The 16414-nt window shown below is 44.1% G+C and overlaps 1 protein-coding gene across 3 annotated transcripts in view; it reads right to left on the bottom strand.

The window, feature by feature from the left end:
• PPP6R2 (protein phosphatase 6 regulatory subunit 2) overlaps window positions 1-16414 on the bottom strand; it is a 142687-nt gene that overhangs the window by 77840 nt on the left and 48433 nt on the right. The window lies entirely within an intron of this gene.

The raw sequence follows: 16414 nt of genomic DNA, 5'->3' as shown, positions 1-16414 counted from the left end.
TAACCACCACAGCTGGGTCTTTTCAGGGTGCCTTATCCTGTCTCTGAAATAATCATTTAAGCAAAATGAAACACACATTTCTGTGACTGAAAAGAAATTACTCAACACCATGCAAACTATACCTGTCTGCCTTAAGGTTCAATCCTCCAAAGTATGAAGGACTCTGACCCCAGTAAAGCAGAGTATTTATGCAAGTGCTTAATTTTAAGCAAAATAGTTCCATTGATATCAATGCAAATGCTCAAATTTAAAATGTGCTTAAATACTTTGCTGTGCTTAAAGTGCTATCTATCTGGCAAGATGAAGCTCTTCCACCGCAAATATTTTTTTCAGGACAACATCATTGTGCGGGTTACAATTAAAAAAGTTAAATAGGTGCAATTTACTTCTTAGCATTTTTTCTTACTCTGAAATGGGCCCCTGCTGCTTCATGATAACTGGTTTATTGTTTTCTCATCTTTCAAGCAGAGAGAGAGAGGTTCCTTAAAAAAACCTCTTTCCAGCTAAACAATGGAAAGACTGAAGCACCTTTTGCCAAGCATCCCATTGGCCAAAGACAACATATCTAGTTTAAATTGATAAAGAAGTGCACCAAGACTAGACAGTCACACTCCAAAATGTTATCATAGAATCATAGATACTAGGACTGGAAGGGACCTCGAGAGGTCATCAAGTCCAGTCCCCTGCCCTCATGGCAGGACCCCGTACTGTCTAGACCATCCCGGATAGACATTTATCTAACCTACTCTTAAATATCTCCAGAGATGGGGATTCCACAACCTCCCTGGGCAATTTATTACAGTGTTTGACCACCCTGACAGTTAGGAACTTTTTCCTAATGTCCAACCTAAACCTCCCTTGCTGCAGTTTAAGCCCATTGCTACTTGTTCTATCCCCAGAGGCCAAGATGAACAAGTTTTCTCCCTCCTTGAGACACCCTTTTAGATACCTGAAAACTGCTCTCATGTCCCCTCTCAATCTTCTTTTTTCCAAGCTAAACAAGCCCAATTCTTTCAGTCTTCTTTCATAGCTCATGTTCTCTAGACCTCTAATCATCCTATGAATGAAGTACTGTGCTGTTCTGCCCAGGAAATGGCCATGTGTTTGAATGAGGAAACCCTCTTGGAAGATGGGATCTGTTATGATCTTTTGTACGATGGAGAGATCCCCAAATGTATTCACCTGGGAATAGTGGATATGGATGCTTTGCACCTTTTCCTGTCACCTATCTGCTCCTGAACCTGCATCTAATTTCCTGCAAGGGTTTGTTATATATAAACAGAAACTGAATATCCCATCTACAACTAAAATCCACAACTGATGAAGAAAGGGAAACGGACTGGATCAATTCCTAGACAGAACTGAAAATCATCTCCTCTGGGAAAAACTAACTATTCCAGATGGGTAAGGTACCTGTTCTTACTAGCTCTGCTAGTCACTGCTAATAGGAAAAACAGTATTTTAATGGCAACTACAGGGAAAATGCCTCTCCACATATGACGGTACAGAGACTACGTGATGCCTCCAATCATACTAGTCTCCAGATGGCATCTCTACAGACACACAGCTTTCAGGAATTACAAAACATGAAGTGGCTGCCAAAATAGGTTAGACATGGAAGGAATATGTTCCAAGAATGGTAACTGAGTCTTGGATCTTCAAGAAGCTGGGAATCAGACCCAATTAAGATCTCAGTTTAGGACAAGGAATTTCAAATATATCCCTGGATGAGAGGCCAAATGGAATTGTTATGCTTTAAGAGCAGCATGAGGATTCACATTTCACAATCTCTTGAAATGTCCAGATTTGTGGACAGCTTTTTTAAATCTGATGAGGAAGTCTACAAGCTTTCCTGAATACATATTCATTCATTTGTCTAAAAGGCAAAAACCCCTCAGGTTCCAAGCCAAGAGTTTCAAAGTGCTTTAAATCTGGGAGTTCAAAGAGGATACTGGAATTAAAAGTTCTCAGTCCAGAAAGTTCAAGAATGCTGAACTGATAACTGCAGGAGTCTCTGAGACCATGGCTCCCTGAACCACTACATTTCTGTTAACTGGTTGAAGACTAAATTATTTAGCGCCCATTCTAATGTGTCTAAGTGTCATTTGTTTTGTTAGTCAGCTGACCTGTATGTTTCTCTTTTGCTAAAAGTTGTGAGCTCCCCAGAGCAGAGACTGTCCTAAATGATGCTTTTGAAAGCACCCAGAGACATCTATGAGTATCCTGTTCTGGACTGCTCATTAGAGACACCATCAAACTGGTGAGAAAACAAGGAACGGAAGAAAAGCAAAGGCCTGGAATTGAAAATGGAGCCACAATGTTGTCAAGTGCAGGCAGTCTGGTACTATAGGAAAATTAGCATGTGCAGATAGTCTTTCTTGTAGGGCAACAAGAACTCTCCATTAGAAAGACCAGCAGTTGACGGAATCGGGCCTTCCACACCATCAATCAGCCTGGACAGAACCAGCCTTAGGGGAAGTCCGTCTGTTCTCTTTTCTTCCAAAATGAGGCCAGAATGAACATGCACAGCCTCAACAAAAAAAACCACCTTCAGTCAAAGGAGTAATTTTTATGCAAGAAAAACAATCTAACGGTTGTTCTTTGAGATGCATTGCTCATATCCATTACAAACAAGTGTGTGCATGTGCTGCATGCACGATCATTGGAAGGTTGGTCCCCAATGCCAGGTTGGCTGTGGAGCCTCCTGGAGTGGCGCCTTTTTACCCATGTATCTAGCTCCCTGGCAAGCTGCTGCCTCTTCAGTAAGGGGACAGTACACAACTTCTGTACAAGCCTGTAACTCCCAGCTGGTGAAGGGAGGGGTCAGGGGAATACTTCACACAACCCAAGTACTTTCCCCTCACTACCTTATCAGGGGAACAGGAAGATAAGCAAGCCTTATCCCAGTACACACAGCTGCTGCCCCCACTCGCCCAAAACAGCACCCTTGGCCCATCCAAAAGACCAGAAAGGGACAGAGAAGAAACACAGGGAACAAAAACTACGGAGATGAACTGAGCAGAGAAGTGAAAAAATGTGAGAAAAATACTGAAAGGGAGAAATACCAATCTGGAGAGACAGTCAAACTGAGAAGAGAGTCTTCTAGACAGAGGATTTTGGAAAAACAAACATTTCAAAGAAAGGAAACTCTACAGAAAAAAAGCAACCTAAGGATGACCGTACGAATAGGAAAAAAGGTAGAGAGTAGGGTCTCAGCGCTCCAGTAGCAACAGATCGGCATGAGTGACACACGCCATACATTTGGGATGTTACTGTGCCAGAACACTGCTGGGGTTACCATTAATACGCTGTGCTAGAAAGTGAATGGCATGCAGTTGGGTTAATGTATCGTCTTTCACTATCTGCTAGACATAAGAACAGCCAGAATGGGTCAGCCCAACAGCTTGTTTAGCTCAATTTCTGGTCTTCCAACAGTGGCCAGTGCCAGATTCTTCAAAGGGAAAGAACAGAACAGGACAATTACTGAGTGATCGCTATCATCTAGTCCCCAGTTCTGGCTGTCAGAGGTTATGGAATACCCATAGAATGGTGGCAGGAGTGAAAATCTTAGTGTCCTGAAGTATCCTAACAGCAGCATAGTAGGTAATGTGAAATGGCAAGGCAGCAGACAACCCTCAATCTTTCATTACCCTTACTTTTCAGGTTTTGAGCTGACACGGTGCGTTAATGCAGCCTTAACAATCACTAAATTAAGCATGGATGTGTATTTTCTAGGTGGGTTTTTTCCAGAGATTTCCCCTCTCTCTCTGGTCACAGAGGGAGCAGTAAATAAATGAAATTTACCATAATTTAAAGATTATAATAGTTCTAGTGCCAATTTTTTTACAGGATGTTTTTCTCATTGTGTAAATTAAGTAAGCATTTAAAAAAGCCTTAAAAACTAAAATCTATCGCATGCAACTGAGGCTTTGAATCATGTACCTTCAAGCTCACAACTCAGCCCTATACCACTTGAGCAAGAACAGTAACTAATAGCTTCTATTTAGTTCAGCCTCTAGAGAAGGCCTTGACATACATTTTTCCTGCTGACTCTCAAAAGTATTTGGTTGCAAGCTGCTGCATCACAGAGATTGGGAATACTGGAATCTATTCGTGACTGAGAAAAGCATGTGGTTAAGTGGTCAGAGATTGAATGTTCTCTGATTATATTATCTGACAGGCCGTGCAAATTAATAGCTGAGTTTTGGGTCTACCATGTTATGATCTCGTGTAACTTTTATTAATTTATATGTAAAATGAGGTGGAAGTGCAGACTAAGGGAGTTAGATTGAGGTTAACTGACCAGTCGAGTAGTCAACTGACTAGTGGACTACTCGACTAGTCGATAGGTACTTCCACATTCCTCCTTTGAAATATACAAGAGCCACAGTGGGGGCTCTTGTGCATTTCAAAGCCACAGAGCCCTCATGAAGACCAGAGTCAGGAGGGGACTCAGTCCTCCACTGACCCCAGACTCCATGCTGCACTGCATGCCGCACGGAGCTCGGGGTCAGCTGGGGACTCCTCAGCTGACCTGGGGCAGCCAATGCACGCTGATTCCTGGCTCAGCTGTGCGGCGCTGCCCCTTTAAAACACCGCCTCGGCATTTCAAAGGAGCAGTGCCCTGGAGCCCGGGCTCAGCTAGGGAGTCCCCAGCTGACCCCCGGCTCCACAGTGCCGACCCCGGGCTCAGCTGTGGGATGCTGCCCCTTTGAAACACCTCCTTGGGGGTTTCAAAGTGACAGCGCCACACAGCTGATATCTGGCTCAGCTGTGCGGCACTGCCACTTTAAAGTACCCCTGCTTTCCCCCCATTTGCTGCCTCTATCTGAGCATTTGCTTATCGAATAGTTGATAGTCCTTAATATCCTTAGTGCAGACTGGACTGCCTTTTACAGTTGGGGTTTACCGACTTTGTCAACAACAAGGTGGTGGTGTGCATGAGACTGTAAAGATCAGTTAGACATAAAATCTGAATTCACAGTATGTTTGCAGCTCAGGGAACTTCCCCTTAGTCTACAGGAAGTTTTGGTGGAGTGTCTCTCTATCCACTACCACCAAACCCCTGAATGGAGGTTTTACATAACATATGTCACTTACGTCACTGCAGCTAACTGAAACAGATTTGTTTTGGCACAGTTCTTTACAACTGTGAAGAAAAAGCCACACTACCTATGTGTAACCGATTAATACGCACGTGAAAAGCCAAATGAGGAAGACTGCCCAGATCACTATGATACATTCAAATAACACTTAAAAGTTTACATTGTGTTTCTTTTTAGTCATTTTAATTGGATTAAAAAAATAAAATAAATGTTTATCGAGTATCTTATTACATTGGAAACTTTGGCTTAACTCTAACAATTGATTTGTAACCAAAGCCTCCTCGTTAAGACACAATACGAGTTGGAGTTACAAATACAGCATGAGTATGACATGACTTCAACAGTGCGCAAAGAATGCCCTGGCCACCCGTAGAAATGATGAAATACAAGGGGGGAGGGGTGAAGGGATTTTTGAAGAAAACAAGATGTTTGGCATAAAACATAGAAATGGCCAACATCCAGTCTAGTCCTCAAAAGTGCAGAGTAACATGCACCCAAGGAGTATCCTGTACACTGAAGTTACAGGCTAAAACACCGTTTCAAAATGTGCGTCCCCCTACTTGTCCTGCCTGCCACAAATAATTTCAGCTACATGATTAGCACCTACTTCCTCTGTGCTCTCAATCGTTCTGAAAGGGTGAAGACCAGGGCTGGGCAAGATGCGGCTGGGGGGATCCAGCCCACCTAACACTTTGATCCGGCCAGCAGACGGCATCTGGCCACTTTCTATTTATATCCTGCTGTCCGTGCCACTGAATCTCCAGGCAGTGGCTCAGGCAGCCGGATCTTAGTTGAATGACTCACAGCTCCCCGTCGTAGTGCTACCCCAGCAGGGGCCGGAGCCGCAAGCACTTTAAATAGCTGCAGCAACACCAGCAGCTTCCAGAAATGCAGTAGCAGCGGGGAAAGAGCCATGAGCCCTTTGCTGTATTTTTAATTCAAAGCCTCTGGCCCCAGGCAATTCCGGGGGGAGGCTAGTCCCACGTAGTGATGTTAGATATCAGGTAACTGAACAGTCGAGTACCACATGAATTCTTACCGGTTACTCAACTATTCTATAGTCCCATGGGTGAGGCTGGCAGCCAGTGCACTCTGGCTGCACTCCAGGGAAGCCCCCTTTCACCCTATTGCTGCCTCTGTATCAGAGGCAGCAGCACAGGTGCTAGGTGGCAGCCGATCCATGAGAGGAGCCAGTTTAAAAACCAGCTCTCTGCACAGACTGGGAACAGCTCCCTGCACAAGCCTGGGTTATTGGTTAATTGTATAGTCAACTACACATCAATATTCTCAGTCCCCAGCTCCTCCTCTCCTGCCCCAAGTCCCTTCCAGTGGAGAGGGGGAAAGCAGGCCCATGACCACATACCAAAATTTATTAAGTGACCCCTGTGAAAATTACTGCCCACTCCGGTGAAGAGTCTGTATTTTAAGGGCCTCCGACACCTTGCCTTTCCTGTTGCTTTGCTGTGTGCTATATCACAAGTGAGAGCCAGGCCTCCTGATATTAGTACTTCATGCCATTCTGAAGGAGAAGCTCAGATAGCCTCAACTGGCTTATCCTTTCCTCTGTTCAAGCCCATCGCTGAGGTAAGAAAAACAAGTCAGGATTTGCTTTCTGGTAGCCCCCTCAACCTAAAGACATGGATAAACCTGTCTTCTAACCTTGAAGGAGAGTTCTGAGTCAGTTTTCACTCAGGACTCCAACTTCAAGCCACTAACAAAACACAGAAAAATGAAGTCTTGCTTGTTATTAAGCTGTAAATTGTCCTACCGAGAGGTTCTTCACTTATGCCAGTGACAACCTGTCCTTTGTGAAAAAATGAGGGTTACAGTGCTATGATCAGAGTTACTCAGCTAGGTATGAAAACATCTTGGTGTTTCACTTAAGCATTTTGTTTGTTTCAAAATAATACTTGCCATGTTGTCAATTTTATAGGCATGATGGAAGAGGCATGTCTTAAGGAAGGATTTAACTGTTCCTTTCCCAAATTAATTGCTGTTAACCATGGCAAGTTACATGAATAAAGGCTGGGCTTACATTAAATTGTGGAAGAATCAAATAACCACATTTTCATTCTCTTTCACTGGCACTGTAATGAGAGGAGAATTCTACACAAAACTTTGCACCTGAAGTGACACATTTTGGAGTTGAGCTATTCATTTCAAAATGAACATGTATTGGAAGGACTATCATGCTGTAATATACTCAAAGATTCCCTCCAATTCTTCCCCATGGGATTTGACTTTCTGTTGTTTAACACAGCGCTTTGGGAGAAGAGATTACTTTCCTAAATCTGGGATGACAGATCCACCCTGAACAGACAGTACCCAAAAGGTTCCTCTCTTGATTATTTGCAGTCTCAAAAAAGGCAGAAAGAAAGTGGGAACAGTTAGAATTTGAAATCTGAGTTTTCTAGAGGGAATCAATAAATGTATGCTTCAATCTTAACAAAAATTGCATCTTAACAAAAATTCTCCCTCAAAATTATTTTGACTCCCTATGGGGGTTTCTTTGGTACCCTGGGGCAATATTTAATAATATTCAGCCAGCAGGCCTTGGCTACACAAGATCACATTATCTTCAAATTTTAATTTTTCTGTTTCCTCCAATGATGCAAGGAGAACTCCCTCTTCTGGTCTTCCAAACTATACACCCCTCTGGGAAGCCAAAATAGGGACTTCACCTTTTCCCCACCCCACGTGAAATTTTCCCAACTTCCCAATAAAATACAGATATTACTTTATTCCCTCAGTAACAGACGTTCTGATTGTAAAATGCAGTTAAGCTGTTTTGTTAACTAATGAGAACTTGTGTACAGAATTTTCCATTTCTGGCTCCCGCCAATTCTCTTGGGCTGGATTCCTCCTCAGACATTACCTCATCCTCAATCAAAATTCTGAAGTCTACTATGTTCGAAAGAGGGTTAATATGGGGAAATGATGTTTTCAAAGAGGAGAGTCCCTCCCACACAGGGGTCAGAAAGATGTGACACTAGATGGTACACAGGAGAAACAGCTGAAATCTGAGTCCCTACAGAGATGGCATGCCTTTAGACGTTATAGGAATTTGGATTGCTTTTCAAGAATAAAGGAAGATGAACACCGTTGGTTTAGAACAAAATTAGTATTACCCCACTGGGGGGGGGGGGGGACAATAAAGTAAAATTAAATACAGAAATGTGGGGTTTGGCCACAAAAGCTCATGATACTATATATGTTTGTTAGTCTTTAAGGTGCTACAGGACTGCTCATTGTTTTTAAAGTTACAGACTAACGCAGCTCCCCCTCAGACTTCTACTGGAGAGAGTTCAACAAAAGGAACTTGACTGGCTGTGAAGCACAGTTGTTGAGAATATAAAAAGGCTACTGAGGACACAGGCTGTGTTCACAGAGATCAAAACATTCAGCAGACAGGGAGCTAGAATCCAGCATGGAGGTGTTCAGCTTCACAGCACCCCTGAGCTCCAAAGTTCCGTAAGGAGGATGATCTGAAAAGGCACAAGGAAATTTAACACACTGAACTATTGATTCCTAAATCAGTTCAAGTGCTAATGTCTCAAACAACCTAAGGGAACAGAAACGGGAAGACTTGGGGAAACAGATCTTACAGGAATACCATGCAATCAGTTACAAATAAAAGCCCCTATAAAGCAACAAGTCATAATATATCAACACAATCTCAATAAGAAAGTTACTCTTTATAAAGAGAGCAGGACAATTCTTGATTTAGCCTTCAGTGGAGCACAGCAGCTGGTCCAAGTAGTAACTATACCTGAACTGCTTGGTAAAATGGACTATAATGCAATTAAATGTAACATCTTTGTAGGGGGATAACACCAAATAAAAACCCAACATGGTAACATTTAACTTTAAAAGATCAAGTACACAAAAATGAGGATGTGTGTGTGAAAGAAATTAAGAGAGTAGCACAAAGGTTAAATGTTTGCAAGCAGCGGAGAGGTGGGGAAGCTATTTAAAAAAACATAATATAGACTCAGCCAAAATATATATCCCAAATCAGAAAAGACAGTAGGAGAACCAAAATAGTTCCATCATGGCTAAAAACCAGAATAATGGACACCACAAGAAACAAAAAGGCACCCTTTACAGTTCAGAAGTCAAACCCTAATGACGATAACAGGAAGGTGTGAAATCTCACAGGTTATGTGTACAAGCATAATAAGGAAGCCAAGAAAAGAATTTGAGAAGCAACTTGCTCAAGATGCAAAACACTAACAGGAAGTATTTCAGAAGCAAGGAAACCTGCCAAGCATCTACGTGGATTTCAGAGCCCGGGCTTCAACTTCAGCCCAAATATCTACATGGGTTTTTTAGTTTCGTAATCCTAGTGAACTGACTGGGCTCTGAGACGTCGTGCCGTAGGATTTTCTGTACAATACAGGCATACCCTAAACTACCAAGGTGTGAAAAGAGCATTCAAAGAAGACAACGCTAAATGCAGAGAAGCTAATAAATTATTTGCATCAGTCTTCACGGCAGTGAATATAGGGGAGATACCCATGGGAAACCTATCCTTTTTGGGTGACACATCTGAAGTACTGCCCAACAGAAGAAGTTTTAGAACAAATTGATATATTAAGTCACCAGGACTAGATGGGATTCACACAAGAGTTCTGAAGGAACTCAAATATGAAACTGCAGAACTACAAATTGTAGTATTTAACCTGTTTCAGTGAAACTAGACTCTGTACCAGAATCCTGGAAAATAGCTAATGTAATGACTACTTTGAAAAGGGCTCCAGAGGCTGGTGAATCTATCTTCAGTAAAGAACAGAAGTATCACATAAACATTACTTGCTGGAGAAGAACCAACACAGCTTTTACTGGAAGTCATGCCTCGCCAATCTATTAGAATTCCTTGAGGGCACCATCAAGCATGTAGATAAGGGTGGTCCAGTTCTGACAGTGTACTCAGATGTCCAAAGAGCCTCTGACAAGGTCCTAACCAAAGACTCTCAAGGAAAGAAAACAGTTGTAAAATTAAAGGGAAAGTCTTTCCATGGGTCGGTAACTGGTTAAAAGATAAGAAGCAAAGTACTGAAATGATTAGTTTGCACAGTGGAGAGAGGTACATATTTGGGGCCCCAAAGATCAGTACTTGAACGTGTGCTGTTCAACACGTTCATTAATGATCTGAAAAAGAGGCTGAATAATGAAGTGGCAAAATCAACAGATGATAGGAAATTATTCAAGACAGGTACATTCAAAGCTGTCTATGAAGTTACAAGGCAAATCTCACAAAACTGGGTAACCGGGTAAAGATGAAATTCAATGTTGAGACCTGCTAAATAACGCATAATCCCAACAGCCCACGTGGAAAGCTGGGTTCTCAATGTGCTGTTACCACATAAAGAGATCTTGAAATCACTGTGAATAGTTCTCTGGAAACTTCAGCTCAATGAGCAGCCGTGGTCAAAAAAGTGAACAATGTTACAAACTATGAGGAAAGGGATCATTAATAAGACAAAAAAAACCCACAGTGCCAGCCATATCAATCTATAGTGTGCCTGCATTTGAATACCGTGTCCAGTTCTGGGCCCCATATCTCAAAAAAGACACAGAAGAAATAGAAAAGATTCACAGAAGGGCAACAAAGACGATCCAGGGTATAAAACAGCTTCTATAAGGAGTGACTAAAAAGATTACAGTTGTCCAGCTTAGAAAAGAGCTAACCAAGGGGGGAAGATATGAGAGATCTATAAAACCATGAATGGCATGGAAAACGTGAACAGTTATTTCCCATTTCCAACAATACAAAACCAAGGGGCCATTCAAATAAATGAACAGGCAGAAAGTTTAATACAAACAAAAGGAAGCACTATTCTACAGATCACATAATTACCATGTGGAACTCATTACCACAGATGTTGTGATGGCCAAAAGGATAACGGGTCTCAAAGGGTGCGTCTACAGAGCAAAGTTATTTTGGAATAATGGCCGTTATTCCGAAATAACTATGTGAGCATCTATACAGCAATTCTGTTATTTCGAAATAATGGACAGCTTATTCCAACTTCTGTAAACCTCATTCTACGAAGAATAACCCCTATTCTGAAATAACTACTTCAAAATAAGGCGTGTGTAAACACTTCACCAGGACCATTCTAAGTTATTCTTCCTGGGGCTCTAAATCAAAATAGCACGTCTACATTAGGGAAGTCTGCCTCGGACTAATTTTGAGGCTTCCCTGCAGTGTAGACATGCTATTTCAAAATAAGCTATTTCGGAATAACTCTTCCAGAATAGCTTATTCCGAAATAATTGCAGTGTAGACACATCCAAACAGAACTACTTAAGTTCATAAAGGATAGGACCATCAATTACAATAGCCATGAAGGTCAGGGATGCAACCCCTGTTTTGAGCTACGTTAAATCTCTGACTGCCGGAAGGCTCTGGTCCCAGCCACTGTCAGAGAACAGGATATTGAGGCTAGATGGCCTATTGGTCTGACTTAGACTGGTGGTTCTTACGTTATTATGGGCAATATGTCACAGAAAAACGTATCCTCACAATACATATGGTTTGCCATACTGAGCCAGGTCAGTAATGCAACTTGTCCAGTATCCTGTCTCTGATAGTGGCCACACATAGATGTGTTAGAGCAGGGGCAGACAAGATCCAGCCTGAGGGGGCAGGAGCCCCAGCAGCCCTGGGAGCTGCAGTAACCCTGTCCTGCAGGGCCAGAAGTTCAGGCAGCCCTAGGAGCCACAGAAGCCCCAGGAACTGGGAACTCTGACAGCCTCCCGGGAACCACAGATAACCGTGTAACCAATAGAAATTCAGTCGGTTAATAATCTGTTTCAATTTTTAGCATCACTACTTACTAATGCAGCTATTAGGGATGTAAAATCCTGGCACAAGCCACGCTGGGCTTGCTGCCGGCTCCCTGCCCCTAGCCCTAAGCTGCACAGTGTGGGCTGCTGGCTTCCAGCCCCTAGCCCCAACTGCATGGGGTGGGCTGCCAGCTACTGGCCCACAGCTGCACAGGGCAGGCTTCTGGCCGGCAGCCCCATGTGGGGCCCAACAGGACTGGAGCAGCCCTCCACTTGCAGCAGGCTGAATCCAGGGGGCTGCTCCCAGGGAACCAATTAACCATTACCCGGTAAGCATCACCCGGTTACCTGTTCACATCCCTACATCTACAGACATTACTGTCTCTAGATATACATTTTTCCCCCCTGTGGGATGACAGTGATGTCATCACATCATCTGTGTCCTCAAGCTGCCACCACCTGCCTTCATCCTCAGCCGCTTACTGTGGCCAGCCTTGGCGCAGTCCCCTCTGAGCTGAGCCACCAGGGCTGTGTTCCCTCCACAATCCAAGCCCGCCCCCCGCCCAGGTGTTCTCCACCATCTGAGCCTGCCCCTCCCCACCCTCTGCCCCAGGCTGTGCCAGGTCCCCTCTGCCCTCTGAGCCTGACTGCCTCCAGCCCCTTCACCCCCCGCCCACTCCTGACTCCCCCACCCTGGCCAGACACCTACCCCAAAGAGAGGGGGGTTGGCAAGCGTAGCAAGTAAGGGGCACAGCCCCCTAGTTATCCCTAAAAACAGACCTTTTTTGAGCCAACTGAGCTCTCGGCCTTGACAACATCTTGTGACAATGAGTTCCACAGTATAGCTGTACCTTGTATACAAAGTTGTAAATTAGCCACATTTCACTGACTGTCACTCGGTTCTTGTGTTATAAAGCACTGTGAACAGGAGCACCTGATGTACCTTCTCTATTCCTTTCATTGTTAATGCTTTTATCATGACCCCTCTACAGCTAAGAATCTTAATCTCTCTGATTTCTCCTTCTATGGAAATCTTTCCCTGCATCATCTCAGTTATTCAAAGTGAGAGTTGCTTTCATATTTCTTCCATTCCAAAAGGGCATGTGACCATACCTCAAGGATTTCAAGCTAGGGATGTGAACGACTAGTCGCTCTCCCCCCCCCCCCACTTGCTGCCTCTATCAGAAGGTGGCAGCAAGGAGGGGGGACAGGAGGAGGTGCTTCAAAGTGGCAGCGCCACGTCGGTCTTGAGGCCAGACCCTGGGATTCATTTGGCACTGCTGCTTTGAAACACCATGTGCTGCCCGGGGCCCAGCTGGGTTGTCCCCAGGCTGCACGCGGCGTTTCAAAGTGACAGTGCCACATGGAGCCTGGGATCAGCTGGGGACTCCCCAGCTGACCCTGCGCTCTGTGCAGTGCTACCACTTTGAAATGCCACGTGAAGCCTGACGCCAGGCTCCCTGTGGCATTCCAAAGAGGCAGTGCTGCATGGAGCCCGGGGTCAGTGGGGGAGTCGCTTTGAAACATTGCATGCAGTCTGACGCCGGGCTCCTTGTGGCATTCCAAAGAGGCAGCGCTGCATGGAGCCCGGGGTCAGTGGGGGAGCCACTTTGAAACATTGCATGCAGCCTGACGCCGGGCTCCCTGTGGCATTTCAAAGAGGCAGTGCTGCATAGAGCCCGAGGTCAGTGGGGTAGTCCCCAGCTGACTCCAGACTCCATACCGCACTGCCGCTTTGAAAAGAGCCTACAGCTGTTGCTACACTTCAAAGGTGGAGGCGCTCTATCGACCAATCGAATAGTCGATGCAAACTGCATCGACTATTCGATTAGTCAATTAATCAACATTTAACATCCCTATTTCAAGCCCCTCCCCAACCAACCTAAGACTTCACAGAAGCAGGGGCCTTTTCTTCTTTAGTGCTAGGTGCAGGGACAGGAAACTTCTTCCCTGGCTCCAGTGCAGGAGTTCTCAGCCTGCATCAAATAGCTGCAGCCCTTGAGACATCATCAGGGTTCTATCTAGGGTGGTGCAGGAGTCTGACCTGCCCCAGGCACATAGCCAGAAGAGTGGGGGGCAAAAATGGGGGGGGGGGAGGAACACCCAGCATCACTTTCCACCCCATCCTCCAGTACATGAAACAGTTAATGGTTTGACTTATTTGACTAATTTAAAATGCTCCTGGGTGGATATTTGCCAGGAGCTGATATGAAAGATACTATATCGATCTGAATGCAACTGCAGTCATAACAAAATTACAACCCTTTCTTTCTTTTGGTAGATGTACAGGTAGTGTATATATTCTGTGGGTGCGGCTCACGTAACAAAGACAGCTGCATATGCAGCCCACAATGGCAAATAGGTTGAGAATCACTGATCTTAGTGGCTGTGGCTTCTCCTTTTGCCAATGGCTCTTTACAGATTCAGACAGATATGTCTACATCAGTTACATTCAGCTCATGTTTTCAAGTTCTTCTTCCCAACCCTACTAACAAGGCAATTTTTTAAAATGAATGTTAAGAATCTGATGTTATCACTTGATTCTGGGGAGCAAGAGCTCCAGACATAGGCCTGTTCTTACACTTGAATCTATCCCTGATCCCAGATGTATCAGAACTCCACAGTGAAGAGCCAAACCTGAGAAATCCAACACAGTGCACAAGTTTATATTGTGAATATCTACGTCACGCCTCAGGCCTGGCTGGGCTGGAGCACCACCTCCCCACGTCGGGCGGGGGGGGGTTGCTCCAACCCAGCCAGGAGGCCGGTTAACCATAAGCAGTAAGCATCACTCAGCAAGGGTGATGCTTACCGGTTAACCATTCACATCCCTAATTTTAAATAATACATTTAAAAGGCACCAGATTTGGAATCCAATATTCTTGCTTTTTTGAGAAAAGAGGAATTCTTGGAGCTGAGAAACAGTCAGAGCTTACATGCACAAGACATCCTACTTGAAACATTTTAGTTTACAAGTTACATAGACACAGGTTGAACCTCTCTAAGTCCAGCACCATCGGGACCTGACCAGTGTCAAACCAGAGAATTTCCCAAACCACAGGAGGTCATATTGTCTGGCAGCATGACCAACACTTCCAATGCTTACGGGGCTCTTAGAAGACATTTAGGTAAATTAGAGCTAAATAACACAGAGAGTCAAGACTGGTGGCTGTTAAACTTTATGGGGCCACGGGAAACTTGACCACACCCAAAGTAAGTGGACAACTGGCTAACTAAAATCATGCTGGACCACGGATGTTGCTGGACTAAAGAGTGCCGGACTAGAAAGGTTCAACCTGTACTGCAGCTTGAAGTGCTGATGCTGTTTGCTTTCTTTTATATACTTCAGAAATCTTTTTCTAATTACGCTTTAATGGATCATTCACTGGGTTAAGTAAGAGAAAATCTGAAGGGTTTTCCCAAAAGGGACAGGATGAAGTGAAGCAACATTATTTTGGCCAAGTGAGATATCCTAATGTTTTCTGTACTTTAATATCTCTTACAGTGATTCTAGGGGAAGTATTCCAGCAATTGTACATCTGTACATAGTGCACATGAAGCTATCTGTCTTTCACCAGTAAACTATCAATCATTCATTTGGAAGAAATATTAGTTTTTGTATCATAGCTGTGCCCAAGAATGCCAATCAAGGATCAGAGCCCAATATGTTAGTAACTATGCAGAAAAACAACAGTCCTTGAGGCAGTGTTTACTATCTACAATAGTTGGTGAAAATTATATTGTAAGTATTCTTTGAAGTTGAAGCATAATTTGTAACAAGATTTAGGCTTCAAACTTGGATTACATGATATTTTGATGAAAAGGAACAATAATTAGAATGTCAGTAAATATCTTAGTCAATAAAACTCACAAAGAGGAAAGTTTTTGCATTTCACGCCAGAATTCAATGCAACTCCTCAGACTGAAGAATAAAAAACTAAATTAAGATGACCAATGGCAGACGTGAAGCAAACGGACTACTTTTATTACAGGAAAGGTGTATATTCACAGCACAGTTAGCTATAGTTACAACTCAATTGTTACCCTAACCTGACTCTCATCCCCCCACAAAATCTCCAGTTAAATGACGCTGTAAGCTCAAGTTTGCTGGCTTGAGGGAGGTGGAAGACGAGGTAATTCATAGATTCAAGTCCAGAAGGGGTCACTTAGATCATTTAATCCCATGGTGTCCAACCAGTTCCAAAGCAGTAGCCACTATAGTGAACTAGGCATCCTCAACCAGCAAAATAGCCACATTGTTCAAGCCAACTAGCCATACTCAATCAGTCAAATAGCCACATTTGGCTAGAGGCTAGCATGTTGAACACCATGGATCTAATCTAACCTCCTATTTAACATAGGTCATAGAACTTCCCCCAAAGAATTCCTAGAGCACTGGTCCCCAACCTTTTGAGGTTGTCGGGTGCCAGGGGGCGTGGCCGTTTGCCCGCCGGGCGCCAGGGGGCGGGGACACTTGCGCGCCCGGGGGCGGCCCCCCCCGGCCACATGCCCAGGGG

Source organism: Pelodiscus sinensis, chromosome 1 (assembly GCF_049634645.1).
Source record: "Pelodiscus sinensis isolate JC-2024 chromosome 1, ASM4963464v1, whole genome shotgun sequence".
NCBI lineage: Eukaryota > Metazoa > Chordata > Testudines > Trionychidae > Pelodiscus > Pelodiscus sinensis.
This window is presented reverse-complemented; position numbering and strand designations above follow the sequence as displayed.